This window comes from Salvelinus sp. IW2-2015, unplaced genomic scaffold (genome assembly GCF_002910315.2).
Source record: "Salvelinus sp. IW2-2015 unplaced genomic scaffold, ASM291031v2 Un_scaffold1517, whole genome shotgun sequence".
NCBI lineage: Eukaryota > Metazoa > Chordata > Actinopteri > Salmoniformes > Salmonidae > Salvelinus > Salvelinus sp. IW2-2015.
In genome coordinates, this window is record NW_019942958.1 from 195,169 (window position 1) to 213,121 (window position 17,953).

Here is a 17,953-nt window from a genome sequence, read left to right on the forward strand (position 1 = left end):
GTGGTAGGTCTTGTCATTAATTCCAGCTGTAAGTGGTTGGTCTGAGCGTATTGCTTTGGAATATTTCACACAAATGTAATGGCTGGAAACAAAGACAGTTCTGATGACTACAGGGTTGTCCATTGTTTTAATAGGGCATTTAAACATTCTTAACATTCAACACACAAGTTCTCTACAAGCTTCAATTTACAGACATCATTTACAGAAAAATTGTTGAATGTTGAAAGATGCTTCACATATCCAGAATATCATTCCGCTAATTGATTTGATCAAGTCAAAATAAGGACACGATGCAGTGTTGCTATATTGCAGCTCTGACACTAAAGGGAGCACTCACACTACAAATCACAGTCAACTTTTTGTTTCAGCACTTCCTCATTTTCAGTAACACATTTGACGGTCTCTGAATTTTTACCAACAACGGAAGGTCAAAATTGTGTGTAGTCAATTCAATTTAAGCTGTATTACCAAATACAACATAGGACCATTCTCTTTCAATAAAGTTATTTTATTTCCCAAGATAACAATTACAAAAACATGTATTCGACCACAAACTCTAAATGCAGACTTCATAAATTAATGTTTAGCTACACGTAGGCTAATTGTTTATTAAAAAAAATTATAAGATGATATGAGTGAGTCATACATGTTGATTTTAAATAATGGAACATTATCTGGGGGCAAGGGGGTACTGCGGTTTCCACTAGTACCACAGCCACAAAATCTAAATTGGCTATATTGTAAAAAAAAATTATGAAAACTAAAAATGAGCTTTTTGGTCATCATTTAAGGTTAGCAATGTGGTTTGACTTAAGGGTTGGTTTACAATTACATTTGGGACGGCAGGTAGCATTGGGGAAGGTTAGAGCGTTTGGCCAGTAACCGAAAGGTTGCTGGATCGAATCCCCGTGCTGACAAGGTAAAAATCTGTCGTTCTGCCCCTGAACAAGGCAGTTAACCCACTGTTCCCCGGTTGGCCGTCATTGTAAATAAGAAGTTGTTCTTAACTGACTTGCCTAGTTAAATGAAGGTTACATTTAAAAACATTGTAAGAAGCGACATTGAAGAAACAGGCGGGGGTTATGACTTTGTGGCTGTGGTAACTAGTGACGGTAGCCTGGACTGTCTGGGATGGGTGCTATGACGTAAAACACTCACCTTCTCGCGATACTTAATAGTCGCAGTCGCTCTTATAAGCCGGTTGCATATCTCTGTCCTTTCGTTCGTCCTCAGTGCAGGATAACGAAGCAGTAGAGTTATATTTATACTGAAACAGCGTTAAGATCTTGCCAAGCTATCTTTTAATTTCTTTATTCATTCGTGAGAGGGTGACCCGAAACACACCGAGCGAGGTAAGCAAACCAGATATAGCCATTCGTCCTTAATTTATCCGGTTTCGTTAGCTAGCGTGCCCGGTATGCTAGTTAGTGGGGCTAACCTTGCATGGCTACCCAGAATCTTTCCTCCGGTCAAATGTTAACGTTACATCACGCCCACGGATGTTCGTTTCTTATCCGCAATGAAGTATGTAGCGAATTAATGTATAGAGCAGCGGAATAATTCAGTTCCAGTCGTCTTGCAAGGGCTAACCGGGGCCAATGATTAGGTTGTCAGTGCTATCCGAGATCCTGCGGACGACCATAACCCTTCCCTAGAAATGGGGCGTCCTAAGGATACCGTTTAGGACGGACCGTGCTTAGCTTGTTAGTTAATTTAGCTAACGTGAAACTATTCTTTTTTTTATATATTTTTTTATATCTTTTATAATGAAAAACAAATTTTGCTAACGTGATTCATTGGGTAACATGCTGACGTCTGGGCGTGTGCGTCCACCATCGCGCTCATGTTAATTTTGTCCATCCACACCAGACGCGGTCAAGACACGCAGGTGTATTATAACTAACTCGGAACCAACTATATTCATTTGGGGACAGGTCGAAAAGTATCTAACATGTATGGTAAATTAGCTAGCTACGCAGACGCTCTTTGACGTGCGTGAAATGATTGAATAACATGTAACTGTGTTTTGCAACGCAAAATAAAACGGTGTGGTCAGCACGCGAGTTATGACATTGAACATGTAAATGTAGCTACGTAACCCGGCAGATGTAAATCAATTCAAAACAAAAGTTTCATAACTAACTGCTGGTATTTTAGGCTCACTTGACTTAATTTGGCCTGTCAGATTACACAGCAATGTAATTTAATTGGTTTGTAAAATACTAAATATTTAACAGACTCTCTGATCCAGAGCCACCACAGTAGTGAGTCATCTAGCAGACTCTAAACCATAATTGCACCTGTATGTGGCTCTGGATAAGAGCCTTGCTCAAGGGCACAATGACCATTTTTTTCCCCCCACACCTAATCAAGTTCAGGAATTCAAAAACCAGCGACTTTTCGGTCACTAGTACTGGTTCAACGCTCTGAACCTTCAGGCTACCTGTTGGACAGTGTTTACGGTAGACGGACAAAACGAACAATGAAACTTATTTTATTCTTGACTGGATAACTTCATCTCCACAGTTCTACATAGACAGGAATTGGATTTCATTTGAGTGCTGGCTTGACTGTCAAATACGTGTATTCGTTTGAGGGTAATGGCTATTTTTTAAAGAGGGCGCCATACATTTCCTTAGTCTGAAATGGACAGCTGCGTTCTCAGTCCTGTGACGGACAGGCGTGTATAAATAAAATCAACAGTACCAAATCACAGCTGTTAAGCTTACTTTGATATTGACAATCGGAGGTACAAATTGTGTAATTTCACTCGCTTGTATGATGCGAAAATGAGAACTTGTCCTAAAGTAGTAATGCGAACTGTCCCGATTACATTAGAGAAATTAGCGCAAAATAATTCAACATGTCAATTTTGGATGCTGGTATGTTGCCCACTCACAATTTTAAAAACGAGTAAAGATGTAATTAACTGGTTAAAATATCTCATACACAATTTAACTGGAGGCTGTATACAGAGCTTCATTAGTGTCTTAGAGCGGCCTGAATGTTTACCGTCCCTACTGGAACAATACGGTCCGAGACGAGACATTTTGGAGGTTTCCAATAAAGGGAGGCTGTCTAGGAAAACTTGGGCTGCATTCCAAACACCTAGAAGACACACCCTCAAATTAAATGGACACTTCTGATGACATTTGACGAGTATACACTTGCGAGGGAGGAAGGAATGCTTTTTAAATGGACCGCCCTTGTCTGGAAATTCGTCAGTCGTTCGTTCCGCGATGGTTGTGTTTTCAGCCACCGGTAGATTGTGGGTGCTTTATATGCGCTAAAGTCTATTATGATTGCGTGTCTACTTACATTAAATATATAATTATGAATATTCGCCTACTGTATGATAGCTAACAAATTAATTAGCTAATGTTAACCTGCCTGGCTGAAACTTCTAAAGAAGGAAAATGTTTTATTTAAAATTTTCCAAAAGATAACCAAACATTACTTTATGAGACGATACGTGTTAGTGCCATGTCCATTAGTAGCACAATTTCTCATTTATTTACGTTTTTCACTTACACTTGTAAAAGTCTGATTTCAAAGGAGATTAAAGCCCCAACGGTATGTTAATTTGGGTCTGACACCTTGATATCTGCTGAAAGACTGTTTTACAGCAGGGAAATGAGTATCATGTTTCCACACTGTATTGTAATAAATTGCCATCCAAAAGAGTAACTCTCCAATAAGTAGTCTTCAATTGTTGATTTCATACATTGTGACCAAGAAGGACATTATGAGAATGGCCACTAGTGTTCAGATCACATGACATTCCCCTCTCATCCTATTGATTATCCGTTATCGACCGGTACATTGTATAGCGTTAAAAGGTCAATATCGGCCTACAACATGGGTGCCTGGCTATATCGGTTGGGCTCTAAAGGAGACATGTTGTCTCTCCTGGTTGGGCTAAAGGAGACATGTTGTCTAACCTAATCGTCACCTTTTGTTTCCTCTCAGGCTTTGACAATCACAGTAAGGATGGAGACCTTAATTCGCCGCTGCCCGTTCCTGTCCCACGTGCCCCAGTCCTTCCTCCAGCAGGCCCGGAAGTCCCTGGTGGTCTATGCCCAGAAGTGTCCTGTGATGATGAACCTGGCCTCCAAGCCTCTGGCCCGCTCTCTCTGCTCCTCCTCAGCTAGCTTGCAGAAGACTGAGGACACCGTGACTTCAGCCCAGACACCAGGTAAGTGGCGGGATATCCATCTTAGACTGCACCTTGCTGGGTTATGTAGAGGCAGGAGTTTTCATGGTGGTCAGATCACACGATCAGGGAAAAAGTCTCGCCCTGAGACATGGGTTTATGAATTCTATGGCGTTTACAACAGTCAACGGGAGTACAGCTATGTCTCATGGGAAAACTGTTGATTCCAATAACCAACTCATCAAGCTCTAATTATTTAAATCAGCTGTGTAGTTTCAAAGCTGTGTGTGTTGCTCTTCATCTCCTAACCCTAGTATCTTCTGTTCCTTTTAGGAGCCAATGGGGGCACTACCACCAAGTTGCCTCAGAGCCACCCCATGCCCCCCTCTGGCCAGGCCTCGGGGACCTCAAAGTGCCCCTTCCTGGCGGCTGAGATGGGCCAGAACAGCGGTGTGGTGCGCCAGGCCAGCATCCAGCTGCAGGAGGACGTGCAGGAGATCCGCACCGTCCAGAAAGGTAAACAAGGGGTTAAACCACCTGGAGTTAGATTCCTTTTGCTACTAATACAGAGGCATCATAGGCTTTGTTACAGGTTCACAATTAAACTTCTACTTTATTATTCTGAGGTACATAACAATAGTCCTAATAACCTGGAGGCTGATATTATTCGACTAATACAGATGTAGGCCATTAAAGCCATACAAAATAAATACTAGACATGTTTTCCCTGTCTTTTTGAATGCCCTTTCTCATCGGGGATATTCTGCCTCTTACACTGACATTACTGTTCAGCCCATAGCAGAGTTAATTTATATACACTATATATTCACAAGTATGTGGACATCCCTTCAAATTAGTGGATTTGGCTATTTCAGCCACACCCGTTGGTGACTGATGTATAAAATCAAGCAGACAGCCATGCAGTCTCCATAGAGAAACATTGTCAGTAGAATGGCCTGTACTGAAGAGCTCAATGACTTTCAGACGTCTGACGAGCATATACTTTTGGTCATGTAGGGTACGTCTATGGTCTAGTCATGACCTGTCTGTCAGATACAGCCCATAGAAATAATAAAATAAACTTTGTCTTATTCAGTCATCGCTAATCACGGTGTCTCTCCAGATGTGACCCCAGCCCAGGTCCTGGCTAGCTCCTCTGGTCCGGTCAACACCTCCAATCTGATGAAGAAGCTGCTGAAGCAACGGCCAATCAGAGTTTCCCAACTGCTGCAGGAGAACATGCCCAGCTGTGAGTCACATGACCAGATTGTTCAAATCAAAACTTTATTGTCCCTGTCGGGAAGTTAATTGTGCAGCCTGAAGCATATAAGGCTGTTTTTATAGGATTTGTAGTATGTGTCCTGAAAAAAGAATTGGATAATGTTTATGGTTCCTTTTCAAACAACTATGTTAACCATTCTTGTCAGCATTATTCTTGGCTGGACTTTTGTGAACGTGAAGAAATTAATGCAATGTCACGTCGCCATGACATCGATCGCAACACGTTCAAAGTTTTTAACGTCACTTAGGACAAGTGACGTCCCAAGTGATGTTAAACTTTGAATGTGTTGTGATCGATGTCATGGCGACGTGACATTGCATTAATTTCTTCACGTTCACAAAGTCACCATAGATGTAATCATTACCTTAATGTGTTTTCCATTTATGGTGATTTTAAAAAGTTTGCAATGGTTGAACAAAATGTTGTCAGATTAGTTCTGGTAATTATGAGTTAGCTAACAAACCACATCTTTGTCTCTGAAAAGTTGCTTTTAGTTGCCTGCCTTGCTAGATTGACAAATCCTAAATACATTTTAAACCGATTGTATTTTTGGTGCAAACATTTTGATTTTGGACCAGGCTTTTTTTGTGTTTACTTTTTCATAATGACAATATGTTGATCATTTAATTAGAGCCAAAGCTGGTAAGTTAAAAGGTGACGTTTTATACTGAGGGGTTGGCAGGACTTTTAAATTACCGCATCATATGGCTAGGTTGGTTGGCGGAAATTAAAGTAGAGGCATTGTCGTCGACAACACCTTGCAGATAGAAAGTTGACGGGATGTTTAAGTCGTTTTGAAATGTTCCCTTTTTTACTGAAACAGGAAATGATCTTTTACCTTGTCTTGTAATCTTGTTTCCTTCCTCTCAGTCTCTAACTTCCACTACGATGAGTTCTTTGAGAGGAAGATTGAGGAGAAGAAGAGTGACCACACGTACCGTGTCTTTAAGACGGTTAACCGGCGGGCCACGGACTTCCCCATGGGTGACGACTACACCGATTCCCTTAGCAACAGGAGAGATGTGTCTGTGTGGTGCTCCAATGACTACCTGGGCATGAGCAGGCACCCACGGGTCGTCAACTCCATCACGTAAGTAGCTGGCCAACTGGCGACGAGTGGATAGTTGGATGGATGAGGTGAACAGACAGGTGGTTTTGATGGGTGGGTCGTGTTTAGTAGGAAAACCCATTTGAAACACAAAATTGCATTTTTCTTTTCCCCAGATTAGTAGTTCACAACCTCCCGGTTTTTATTCAATTTCAAAACATTTCATTTCTTTCTCATGCTGCCTATTGATCCCTGAGGAGATATGACAGAACAGACTGTCTTAGTTTCACTGTTCCTCCCTGAGGACCAATCAACTATCCCTTGGGTTATATGTAGATAACCACAAAGGGCGGTCTGGTAATGACTCGGTGAAGGTGTGAGCTTGTTAATTGGCCTGTTTACCTGGGTGTGTTGCCAGACGTTGGGTAATCATGGTTCCTGGGGCAGCTGTTGACTTTACTGTTGTTTCCAGGGAGACGCTGCATAAGCACGGCAGTGGTGCCGGAGGAACCAGGAACATCTCTGGGACCAGTAAGTTCCACGTGGAACTGGAGCAGGAACTCGCAGACCTCCACAGGAAGGACGCTGCGCTCCTCTTCACTTCCTGCTTCGTAGCCAATGACTCCACCTTGTTCACGCTGGCCAAGATGATGCCAGGTAACCATGCCCCATTACTCACCTGCTCTAGCATCATAAACTGTACTGCCAGGTAACAATGGACTGGTTTGTATTATTATTATTTTTTTGCATTGCCCAGGTGTGCAGAGTTTGCACATTTTAGAGTTAATCTGGGTCATGGTACTGAACAGCCTGTTTTTCCCCCCTCTCTCTCTCCAGGCTGTGAGATCTACTCTGATGCAGGGAATCACGCCTCCATGATCCAAGGCATCAGGAACAGCGGAGCCAAGAAGTTCGTCTTCCGTCACAATGACCCCGACCATTTGAGAGAGCTGCTGCTGAAGTCAGACCCCTCCTCTCCAAAGATCGTGGCCTTCGAGACGGTCCACTCCATGGATGGTGAGTGGAGTTCTTGTAATGTGTCCTAATAGGGTACCTATTCCCTATATAGTGCCCTACTTTTGACCAGTGAGGGCAGGGCCCATAGGTGTCTGGTCAAAAGTAGTGTTATATAGGTTGACATTTGGAACACAATTTATTTTTTACTTGATGTAGTAGATATTAAATCAGCAATATGTATTTTTTTCGGGGGGGGCGGGGGCTGACCAAATTAACATAGAAATGGGTTATATAGATCTGTCACTCATTGAAAGCAGGTCTAAGAAGCGGTAGATCTGTAATGTGCACTATTCTATGCTTCCTGTAAAATTGTTTTTATTTTTTTATTTAATGTATTCACTAGCTGAAAATACAATATTTTGACTATGGAAAATATATTTCACAGCGGTTTAGATGGTACTATGATTCTCTACATTATATACTTGCTTGTTTTGTCAAATAAACTGAAATTAGGCGAACTACTAGAATTTTAGGAACCAGGAAATAGCGACCTGATTTCTTCATAGCTCATATTTTTATTATTTTAATGGGGGGGGGGGGTCACTGACTAAACTAAAATCATTTTGTCCAGAGTTTGTTGACTTATAACTGAAACTAATGAAGGCTGAAAAGTATAAAATATAAACTCTGCAAAGAAAGATGTCAACTGCGTTTATTTTCAGCAAACTTAACATGTGTAAATATTTGTATGAACATAACAAGATTCAACAACTGAGACACAAACTGAACAAGTTCCACAGACATGTGTCTAACAGAAATGGAATAATGTGTTCCTGAACAAAGAGGGGGTCAAAATCAAAAGTAAGTCAGGATCTGGTGTGGCCACCAGCTGCATTAAGTACTGCAGTGCATTGTTTATGGTTCATTGAACAAGCACGGGAAACGGTGTTTAAACCCTTCACAATGAAGATCTGTGAAGTTATTTGGATTTGTACGAATTATCTTTGAAAGACAGGGTCCTGAAAAAGGGCCGTTTCTTATTTTGCTGAGTTTATATATATTTTAAGACTAAAACTACCTCTAAAATATGTTCAAAAATGAAGACTGCCCTGTTTTATATAATGTGCTTCTATACTATCCAACCTCTATGAAACGTATTATATGATATCAATCGTTTGCCTCTTAAAGGAGCGTTGTGTCCTACTGTAATCTTGTTTAAAATGCCTCCTGTTGAAATATAATACTGTGTATCTTGTCTTAAAGGAGCGGTGTGCCCTCTGGATGAGTTGTGTGATGTGGCCCATGAGTTTGGCGCCATCACGTTTGTAGACGAGGTGCACGCGGTGGGGCTGTACGGCGCTAGGGGAGGAGGTATCGGGGACCGAGACGGCATCATGCACAAGATGGACATCATCTCTGGAACACTGGGTCAGTACTCAAATAACAAGCAACATGGCCCCAGAGAATTATGTTTAAACCTTCAAGTCCATTCACTTGGCCTGAAAAATGAGGAATTCCTGCTTTATCCTCCATTCAGTTCTGGATTGAAACTGCCCGGTCTCCTAGACAACTCCCAGATTTGTCTGTTCCATTCACATCCCTGAACCCGTCTTTGTTTATCTGAAACCCTGATTTTTATTTATTTTACCTTTATTTAACCAGGTAGGCCAGTTGAGAACAAGTTCTCATTTACAACTGCGACCTGGCCAAGATAAAGCAAAGCAGTTCGACACAAACAACAACACAGTTACACATGGAGTAAAACAAACATACAGTCAATAATACAGTAGAAAAATAAGTCTATATACAATGTGAGAAGGGAGGTGAAGGCAAAAAAAAGGCCATTGTGGCGACTGATGAAGCAGATGTCTGGGCTCGAATACAGGTGGTTGTTGCTTAACGCTCCTTGGGACACTGGAGAAACAGGAACTAGGATCTGTTCACGACCTGTTGCTAGGAGACCACGGTGCTTCTTACATTTCCTCTAAGCCTGGGGACTGCTGAGAGACCAATCATCACACACACACACACACACACACACACACACACACACACACACTGGGACAATCTGGTGAGGTCTTTGTCTGTTGGAATAGAAGCAAGATGACCAGACAGAACAGCTGGTGAACACCACGCTGGGGACTTTCTAATGGACTAGAAAGTCTCCTTTAAACATCCACAAAGAAAACCATGTGTTTTAATTTGTTATTTTGTCCTAATTGGTGTTAATGATATGTTCTTCCAGGCAAGGCGTTTGGCTGTGTTGGAGGCTACATCGCCAGTACCGATGCCCTGGATGGAACACGGTTGCGTACGCTATCCTGATGGTTATTTTCAGCACGATCTTCTGCAATCCATGCTTGGACTGGGCTGGCGCGCCGCAGAGTCTCATCCAGCATCTCTTAAAGAGGAGGGCAGGGACCGGCCTCCCGGAGGAACACCAGCGTAAAGTTAAGCTGCTGAGACGATGCTTCATGGACTCTGGACTCGCCCGTCGTCCACTGTCCCTCTCACATCATCCCTGTCAGGTGAGAATCACTACAACTCAGGGGTTCAGCACTATAGCGTGAATGACTCTTTTAAGGCAATGTTTTCGCTTTCTTTGAGCACGCATTCAACGGTAACCGCTGCATATGTCAGTCAGTCAGAAAGGGGTGCTCAACTCATATGAAGAGGGTTTCTTAATGTTTTGTCCACTCGGTGTACTGACCGGCAGGATGCTGCACATTACACTGATCATAGCGTAACTAGAGCCCAGAGTTTGACCCTGCCAGACATCCGTGCCACTGCTACCATTCTCACCAGAGAGCTTAGCGTTAGTTCCTCCCATACAGCCTGTCACTGTTTATTGACAACTTCAACATTATGACACTTTGACCTGAACAGCTGATTGAATTTATGATAGACCTCAACAGTGTCCTATGGACGTACTCACCCGTGGTCTTACATAGGATACCTTGATTTTATTGCAGGTGTCGACGCGGAAAAGAACACGGAGGGTCCCTGACATCATGATGGACGGTGTTCACGAAATTACGTCCAGGCCATCAACGTATCCCAGTGTCGCGCAGGGGGGGAGCGGCTTCTACGCATGGCTCCCACGCCAACAGCACACCCCCTCAGATGATGCAGTACTTTGTCGTAAGAGACACGTTCCGTCTTGCCGGGCAAGTAAACAGGAACTGACTGCGGGTCAATGGTTTCTCAAAACAATTTTGTGTACTGGAAACCGACAAGGAGGTTACACGGAGGCACAAAAACTGAAGGACGCATGTTTTGGGGGGGGGGGGGGGGGCGCGGGTGACAATGGTGTCCAGCCTCCCAGTAAACGGGCCAGGTTTATTCAGATATACAACTAAAGTATACTTCTGTGGCTGGACAAATGATATTTGTGACGCCATGAAGAGCCTGCTAGTAAAAGATTAACTTGATTTGTTTTGTAAAACATTGGTGATTTCTTTCAGTTAGCATGAAACATACTGAAATAGCCAAGTACATCCTCCCTTTTTTTAAAAAACAATATTTGTCCCCCTCTTCAGAGAAGCTGGTTCAGACGTGGAAGGAGTCGGGTCTACCGCTGAAGCCCCATTCTTCAGCAGAGTGTAACTTCTGCCGGCAGCCGCTGCACTTTGAGCTGATGACGGAGAGAGAACAGTCCTACTTCAGAGGCCTGAGTCACTCCGTCTCAGCTCACGCATGATGACACTACAGAATACACTCAAACCCTCATTCCTCCGTCACTGTCATTGGCACCTTTTTTATTACCTTGCTAGTGCACTACTTTTTCCTCCAGGGGACGTAGGGCTCTCGTCAAAAGTAGCACACTAGGAAGGGAATAGGGTACCGTTTGTGACGTCATAGAATATCTATATTTGTATATTATAAGTGTCATAACTTATTATTGAGTGTTCCATGGGCACTAGATTGTCTAAATAAATATAACTTGAATGTTTCTGTGTTTATTGTCACGGTCACTTGGTCACATTTAAGGTTGTTTGAACATGAAGTCCACCTCAATGAGGAGGTTATAACCAATAGTGTCCTAGATACTGAATATTCATGATGGTAGCCGGCGTACCAGTCTTGGTGCTCTAGTGTCTACTCCTAGTCACTGCATGTGGAGTTGCCATGACCAACAGCTCTGGGATCAGGCTTGCATCATAGATGGCATCCCCAGATGTCAGAGGTTTTCTACACGCTGAATAGGAAGTAGCCTCGTGACAGTTCTGGGTCCTGACATTACTATATAGACAGCCTGACTCGGATTATACACTGTTCTTCTTATCCCACTAAATGGACTTTTGACCAGGGGTTGGAACCGGTTCAGTGAACAGAACTGAAAACAAAGGGTATTTTTCGAGGAACAGAATCAGAACCAGGAACGAAAGCAATCAATACAGTTCCGGAACAGAACTAAAACGCGCGGGAACCGTTTAATAATCTCTTACATTCCAGACCCCCCCCCAGTATGACAAACAGAGCCTATGCAAAGCTGTCACTCAAATGTATTCCAATGTATTTCTGTCGGCTGACAATCTTTCCGTGTATAGGCTACCTGTCCCTCACACTCCAAAGCATAGCCTACTAATGTTTCAAGAGTGATTCAGAAATCAGGGAGATTTTTAATTGGAGAAGACTGGATTCACTTTTTCATTGCTAGTTAAGGATACTATAGTCATCACGTTTCACATTGAATTTAACTACTAAAGTAAGACTTGTTTTAGTTTAATTCTGGCTGCATACACAAGCTTGCTAGCTAGCTACCTCTGGTTAAAATGACGTTCAATGTTCCTCCATAGAAGCCGCTCCTCCGTAGGTATAATTCTGTTCTAATTCAGATTATGCATGTCATAAAATGCTCAGTGCTTCGAGCCTCCTTCACCCTCTCTTGCTCTCTCCTCACCACATAATTACAATCGCATCTCACGCCTTACACTTGTCAGTCCAATGCATTGATCAAAAGACCAATTTAGTGGGGGAAAAAATATATAAAAAAAATATAATAATAAAATAATATATAAAAATATGAATTGGACTTCCTGTCTAAATGCAGCCCATGAATCAAAACAAATTGTGTTTGTCACATGCTTTAAACTGGTGTAGACTAACAGTTAAAAGCCTACTGGCAGGACCTTCCCAACAATGCAGAGAAAATAGAGAAATCAAGTAAAACAATAGATCCACATTGAGTAATAACTCTGCTATATAAAAGGGGTGTCAGTACTGAGTTGATGTGCAGGGGTATGAGGTCATTGATGTAGAACTGGGAATAAAGTGACACAAACAGTAGCAGCAGCGTATGTGATGAGTCAGTTAGTGGTGGCAGGTAGCCAAGTGGTTAGAGCGTTGGGCCAGTAACCGATAGGTTGCTAGATCGAATCCCAGAGCTGATAAAAAAATCTGTCGTTCTGCCCCTGAACAAGGCAGTTAACCCACTATTCCATGGTAGGCCGTCATTGTAAATAAGAATTTATTCTTAACTGACTTGCCTAGTTAAAGGTTAAATAAAATAGTGCATAAAGGGTAAATGCAGATAGTCCAGGTAACTATTTAGTAGTATTATGGCTTGGGGGGTAGAAACTGTTCAGGTTCCTAGCAGAGTGAACTGTCTATGACTCTTTGCCATTTTTTAGTGCCATCCTCTGACACCACCTGGTATAGAGATCATGGATGGCAGGGAACTCATTCCCAGTGATGTACTGGGTCATCTGCACTATGCTCTGCAGCGATGCCAAGCAGTTGTCACACCAGGTGTTGATGCAGCCAGTCAAGATGCTCACAATGGTGCAGAGCTAGAACATTTTGAGGATCTGAGGGCCCTGCCAAGAGGTGTTATTGTCACCTCTTTACAGCTGTTGGTGTGTTTGCTGTTTCCTTGTCTATAAACTCCTGTAACGATTCTCGTCCTGGGAAGATGAGGAAGGATCGGACCAATATGCAGCGTGGTAAGTGTTCATAATATGTATTTTAATAAATAAACTAAACAAAATAACAAAGAGCACGAACGAATAAACCAAACAGTTCTGTATGGTGAATACACACAACACAAAAAACAACTACCCACAAACACAGGTGGGAACAGGCTACCTAAGTATGGTTCTCAATCAGAGACAACGATAGACAGCTGCCTCTGATTGAGAACCACACACGGCCAAACACATAGAAATAGACAACATAGAACACTAGACATAGAATGCCCACCCCAACTCACGCCCTGACCAAACCAAAATAGAGACATAAACAAGGAACTAAGGTCAGGGCGTAACAACTCCCTGTATTACAGAGCCTTCAAAGTATTCACACCCCTTTACTGTTTCCATATTTTGATGTTACAGCCTAAATTCGAGATTTTGAGTCACTGATCTATACACAGTAACCCAATGTCAAAGTGTATTTATTTTATTTATAACAAATAAAAAGCTGAAATGTCTTGTCAAGTATTCTACCCCTTTGTTATGGAAAGCCTAAATAAGTTCAGCAGTGAACATTTGCTTATCAGGTCTGATAAATTGCATGAACTCACTCTGTGTGCAATAATGGTGATTTAAAAATAATTATGTTAATGATTACCTCATCCCTGTACCGCATACATACAATTATCTGTAAGGTCCTTCAGTCGAGAAGTGAATTTCAAACACAGAATGAAAGACAAAGACAGTCAAAAGGCGACTCCGGGATGCTGGCCGTCTAGGCAGAGTTGCAAAGAAAAAGCCATATCTCAGACTGGCCAATAAAAAGAAAAGATTAAGGTGGGCAAAAGAACACAGACACTGGACAGACGAACTCTGCCTAGAAGGCCAGCATCCGGAGTCTCCTCTTCACTGAGACTGGTGTTTTGCGGGTACTTTTTAATGAAGCTGCCAGTTGAGGACTTGTGAGGCGTCTGTTTCTCAAACTAGACACTCTAATGTACTTGTCCTCTTGCTCAGTTGTGCACCGGGGCCTCCCACTCATCTTTCTATTCTGGTTAGAGACAGTTTGCTCTGTTCTGTGAAGGGAGTAGTACACAGTGTTGTACGAGATCTTCAGTTTCTTGGCAATTTCTCGCATGGAATAGCCTTCATTTCTCAGATCAAGAATAGACTGATGAGTTTCAGAAGAAAGTTATTTGTTTCTGTCCATTTTGAGCCTGTAATTAAACTCACAAATGCAGATGCTCCAGATACTCAACTAGTCTAAAGAAGGCCAGTTTTATTGCTTCTTTAAATCAGGACAACAGTTGTCAGCTGTGCTAACATAATTGCAAAAGGGTTTTCTAATGATCAATTAGCCTTTTAAAATGATGAATTTGGCGTCTCACAGTACGAACATTGCAATTTATTGCCCTGGCCACATCTGCAGTCCTCATGCCTCCTTGCAGCATGCCTAAGGCACAAGCACGCAGATTAGCAGGGACCCTGGGCATTTTTCTTTTGGTGTTTTTCGGAGTCAGTAGAAAGGCCTCTTTAGTGTCGTAAGTTTTCATAACTGTGACCATAATTGCTAACCGTCTGTAAGCTGTTAGTGTCTTACTTGTTTATGGTTCATTGAACAAGCACGGGAAACCGTGTTTAAACCCTTCACAATGAAGATCTGTGAAGTTATTTGGATTTGTACGAATTATCTTTGAAAGACAGGGTCCTGAAAAAGGTCAGTTTCTTATTTTGCTGAGTTTATATATATTTTAAGACTAAAACGACTTCTAAAATATGTTCAAAAATGAAGACTGCCCTGTTTATATAATGTTTAGATAACGTGCTTCTATACTATCCAACCTCTATGAAACGGATTATATGATATTAATTGTTTGCCTCTTAAAGGAGAGTTGTGTCCTACTGTAATCTTGTTTAAAATGCCTCCTGTTGAAATATAACACTGTGTATCTTGTCTTAAAGGAGCGGTGTGCCCTCTGGATGAGTTGTGTGATGTGGCCCATGAGTTTGGAGCCATCACGTTTGTAGACGCGGTGCAAGCGGTGGGGCTGAACCCCATCTTTGTTTATCTGAAACCCTGAGATTTTTATTTATTTATTTCACCTTTATTTAACCAGGTAGGCAAGTTGAGAACAAGTTCTCATTTACAACTGCGACCTGGCCAAGATAAAGCAAAGCAGTGCGACAAAAACAACAACACAGAGTTACACATGGAGTAAACAAACATACAGTCAACAATACAATAGAAAAATAAGTCTATATACAATGTGAGTTAAGTGAGGTGAGAAGGGAGGTAAAGGCAAAAGAAAAGGCCATGGTGGCGACTGATGAAGCAGATGTCTGGGCTCGAATACAGGTGGTTGTTGCTTAACCGCTTCCTGGGGGACACTGGAGAAACAGGAACTAGGATCTGTTCACGACCTGTTGCTAGGAGACCACGGTGCTTCTTACGTTTCCTCTAAGCCTGGGGACTGCTGAGAGACCAATCACACACACACACACACACACACACACACACACCACACACACCACACACACACACACACACACACACACCACACACACACACACACACACACACACACACACACACACACACACACCACACACACCACACACACACACACACCACACACACACCACACACACACACACACAACACACACACCACAACACACACACACACACACAACACACACACACACACACACACACACACACACACACACACACCACACACACACACACACACACACACACACACACACACACCACACACACACACACACACACAACACACACACACACACACACACACACACACACACACACAACACACACACACACACACACACACACACACACACACACACACACACACACACACACACACACACACACACACACACACACACACACACACACACACACACCACACACACACACACACACACACACCACACACACACACACACACACAACACACACACACACACACACACACACACACACACACACACACACACACACACACACACACACACACACACACACACACACACCACACACACACACACACACACACACACCACACACACACACACACACACACACACACACACACACACACACACACACACACACACACACACACACACACACACACACACACCACACACACACACACCACACACCACACACACACCACAACACACACACACACACACACACACACACACACACACACACACACACACCAGGGACAATCTGGAGAGTCTTTGTCTGTTGGATAGAAGCAAGATGACCAGACAGAACAGCTGGTGAACACCACGCTGGGGACTTTCTAATGCACTAGAAAGTGTCACGACCGTCGAATGAATAATTGGACCAAGGCGCTGCGTGAGTAGAGGTCCACATTTTAATGATAGTGAAACTTCCAAAACAACAAAGATATAACGATCGTGAACACGCAGCGCACATAGGCACTCATACAAAACAATATTCCCACAATGCAGGTGGGAAAAAGGACACACTAAGTATGATCCCCAATTAGAGGTAACGATATTCAGCTGCCTCCAATTGGAACCACACACACACACACCACATAGAAACATAACACCTAGAAACCCCTAGTCACGCCTGACCTAAAAACCATAGAGAACTCCAGGCCGTGGACGTGCACCCCGAGGGGCTCTCTATGGTCAGGGCCGTGGACCGTCACCCCGAGGGCTCTCTATGGTCAGGGCGTGACAGAAAGTCTCCTTTAACATCCAATAACGCCCCCTCCCCCTCCCCCCAAAAAGTGTGTTTATTTTGTCCTAATTGGTGTTTAATGATATGTTCTTCCAGGCAAGGCGTTTGCTGTGTTGGAGGCTACATCGCCAGTACCGATGCCCTGGTGGACACGGTGCGTAGCTATGCTGCAGGCTTCATATTCACCACGTCTTGCCGTCCCATGCTGCTGCGGGTGGCCCGCGAGTCCATCCAGATCCTTAAACGCACGCCTGGAGAGACAAGAGAGACACAGCTCTGTCTCTGGGGCGTAGACATTTACCAAGGCCTTATTCTGAACAGTATATAGCTGAAGAACAGGAGACCCAGCTCTGTCCTCTGGGGCGTAGACATTTACCAAGGCCTTATTCTGCACAGTATATAGCTGAAGAACAGGAGACCCAGCTCGTCTCTGGGGCGTAGACATTTACCAAGGCCTCATTCTGACAGTAAATAGCTGAAGAACAGGAGACACAGCTCTGTCTCTTGGGCGTAGACAATTACCAAGGCCTCATTCTGACAGTATATAGCTGAAGAACAGGAGACACAGCCCTGACTAGGTTTTCCACCATGTTCAGTATCGGTGAAATTGACCATTAAGACGGTTTCTAGGGAGTAGAGAGAGTTTACTCAATGCTAATTGAAGCCCAGGCCCTAGATAGGTAATTGACACTGACGTTTATTTAACTAGGCAAGTCAGTTAAGAACAAATTCTTATTTACAATGACGGCCTACCGGGGAACAGTGGGTTAACTGCCTTGGTCAGGGGGCAAACGACAGATTTGTACCTTGTCAGTCTGGGATTCAATCCAGCATACTTCCGGTTGCTA

At 43.1% G+C, this 17,953-nt stretch overlaps 1 pseudogene; it reads left to right on the forward strand.

The window, feature by feature from the left end:
• The first annotated feature begins 1,196 nt into the window (after positions 1-1,196).
• On the forward strand, positions 1,197-11,392 carry LOC112071095 (5-aminolevulinate synthase, non-specific, mitochondrial-like; annotated as a pseudogene).
• Positions 11,393-17,953: the final 6,561 nt, after the last annotated feature.